This window comes from Glycine soja, chromosome 11 (genome assembly GCF_004193775.1).
Source record: "Glycine soja cultivar W05 chromosome 11, ASM419377v2, whole genome shotgun sequence".
Lineage (NCBI taxonomy): Eukaryota > Viridiplantae > Streptophyta > Magnoliopsida > Fabales > Fabaceae > Glycine > Glycine soja.
The window spans coordinates 49157125-49160609 of record NC_041012.1 but is presented as its reverse complement, the minus strand read 5'-3'; positions in this window follow the sequence as shown (position 1 = coordinate 49160609).

Below are 3485 nucleotides of genomic sequence, written 5' to 3'. Positions count from 1 at the left end.
TTATTAAGGAGAAATATGCTTGTAAAAAAAATGGAGAAATTTAAAACAAAATTTAGATAGACTGGATTAGTGGACAATATATTTTTCAGGATTAAGGTAGACAAAAATTGCGCTAGAGTATCTTTCTCTCTATATATTATTAATTTGGTTACATTACTAATATTGAAGATTTTACTTATATAAAATATTTTTTTTCATGCAGAGTATTAATTATTGTACTTATGAAATCTAATAAATATAATATGCATTTATAAAATTTATGATTTTTCATCTCGCTCTCACTTATAAGGGGTATTAGTAAAAAAATAATAATTAATATTAGATTAGAAAACTAACATTACACTTATTTTAAGACAAAGTATTAAATAAAAATTAATTATTATAAATATATATACATTAAAATGAAATTTTTTATTTTGGTTCAAAAAATATTTTTATAAAAAAATTAAAATAGGAAAATTTAAATATATATTAATTTAGCATACATAAGTAACATGTATAATATTTTATCTCATGAATCTCATCTTTAATTATTATTGTTCATAATTTTTTTTGAAAATAAATAAATCAAAAAGGTAAAATAAATTTAGTACAAGTATCAATGTAGTATTTTAATAAATATGTATTTATTATGAACATCTTTTTTTATTAATATGTAATATATAATTAAATTCAATACATTTATTGAATTTAATAAATGTCATATATATATATATATATATTAATAATATAATTTTAAGATACATAAATTCATTTGAAAGTATGACCTTTCATAAGAATCCACATACTTTAACATAGAAAATTCAAATGTATTTTGATATAAGATAAATATATTTGGTAAAAAATTTAGATAAATATAAAATAATGATTAATCTCCTAATTTAAATATTTTATTATTATTATTATTATAAACAAATTATTATAAATAATTCTTATTTTTAAGTATTATTCAGAAAACATATTTTAAAGTAATTAAATTATGATTTATATTAATAAAATTTTATTTTTTAAGTTTTTTTATATCTTAGCACAATTGATTTGATCTAATCATTTTTATTTATTATAATTTTCTTTTATTCATATAGTATAGTAACTTGAATTTTTTCATTACAAATAATGAAATGGATTTAAAATCCTACATATTATACACTATTTAGGATAATTTATATATCAGATAAATTAAGTCATATTATTTATATAAAATAAATAAAATAATGGAATTTTATAATAAATTTAATTTTCAAATCTTTCATGTATCATTTAAAATTTTCAATATATAATTTTGGTGACCATGATCCACAATAGATATATTTTTTAATTATAAATCATTTTTTTATAGTTAGCGGCGGCCTCCGCTTGCTAAGTTCTTAATTATCAAATTTAAGTTGGAAAACAAAAAGAAAAGTTAGCGACGACCGTGACTCATGCTAAATAATATCTATTAAAAAATATTTAAAATAAATTATACTAATTATTTCTGAAATTTTATGAAATTAAACAAATTTAAGAGTACTCATACTCAACATTTAATTATATAAATAATTAAATGTTGAATGTAAATATCTTTAATTTGTATTCATCTTCAATAAAATGTCTTTTCTTAAAAAAATAATTAAAATCTTTCAAAAGGTTAATGTGTACCTTTTTTCCCCTTTCTTGTTGGAAGACTTTATGATACTTTCGCATCCTTTTTTATTCTCAAACTTGAACATTGAAAGAATGATAGTACCATGCAAATACGTACAGTGCTGATTAAAAAATAAAAACATGCAAATTCAGTTGTAAAGGACAAGCTCATGTGAGAACAATACATTGGCAAGAAAGGCACTCCTATCCAAAACTATTATTTGAGAAATTAAGGAGCTTCACATTGGAATCTTGTGAGTAACTTAGCTTTTATAGGCCTGAATGTTTAGACCTTTAATTTGCTCTTGAATCTAAAATGGTAAATTTTATATTTAGTCAAAAGCTTTCCTATATGATTTCATTAATTTATATCCTCCAATTTAATAGCTTACTAAAATATATATGCATTGTTTGAATTTTCTATTGCCATGATTAATTCAATCAATAGTTAATTTAGTCAAATACGTATCAACATATGAATAAAGAATTTCTTTGGATTTTGGTTAAAATTCTTAATAAATAATTCATTTTATCTTGAATATATATATATCACATATTATAATGAGACATGAATGTACAAAAAACATATTAAGGATGCATTGCTTTAATCTCTAAATTAATGAACATATAAATGATATTAACACATCGTAACTGCAATATGGAAACTAAATGATTATCTATAAAATAATGGTTATTGTTGTTGTAAAGAAAGCCTAATAAGGCGATCATATGATAAAAATAAATAATTAAAGATTTGGATATATTTTTAGTTCTTTAAATTTAATATAACTTTGGCTTTTATCCTCCAAATTTAAAGATGATCTTTTTAGTCATGTAATTTAATAAAATATGTTTTAGTACCTCTGTCTAAACACCGTCAGAATGAACACTTTGAAAAAAAAAACACAAATACTGAAGGATGTTTGATAATAAGAATAAAAATGAAAGTGAGTAATTGTCATGTGAGCGACTTGTAACCTGTTAGTAACATAAGCAAAATCTCGAATGGTGTTTGAATAGAGGGACTAACTTTTTTTTTTTTAATTTATAGGATCTAAATCAATTTTAAATTTAAAGGATTAAGAATAAGTTTATTTCAAAAGTAAGGATTAAAAACTTATTTAAGTAAAAAATAAAACAAAATTTGAGTAGATTTCAAACTCATGATAAATAGGACGGGTCTCAAAATACTTTAGCAAAAGTATTTTAATTTAGAATTTACATCAATAATAATATATGGTTTCAGCAACAAAAATATCAAATGGAAAATAAATGTAATTTCATAAAAGAAAAACATTTAAAATGAAGTAATTTTGTTGTAATTAAGATGATATTATTAAAAGGTATAAATTATTGTTTATTTAGTTTTATAATATTATATTGTTTATTTACTTCTAAATGTATATGTAATTTTAGTTTCCTCACATTTAAGTTATATATATATATATATATATACTGAGGTAACTAGTGTCCTAGTGATCTCATGTTTGATATTAAAGCATGGGATAATGGATTTAAATCCCGCGTTGAAAACTTTTTTTTAATTTTCAAATCTCATTTTGAGCATCACAATCATGTTACTGTCACATCACCTCTATAACACAATATTCATGTCTTAACTAACTGCTAACCCCTCAAAAGTACCTAAAAACGGCTTCACAAAACAGCTGAGACATCCCCTAGATCTGAAACATGGAAATGTCACATTTGACAAATAGATGATTACTAACTTCTTTCACCTTCTCGCACAAAAAACATAGTATTATGTGTTCCCCTTGTAAGACTTAATTTGTTTCTAAATTGCATCTGCATGGTTGGGATTTTATTCTGTATTATTCTGCAGATAAATGTGAAAAATG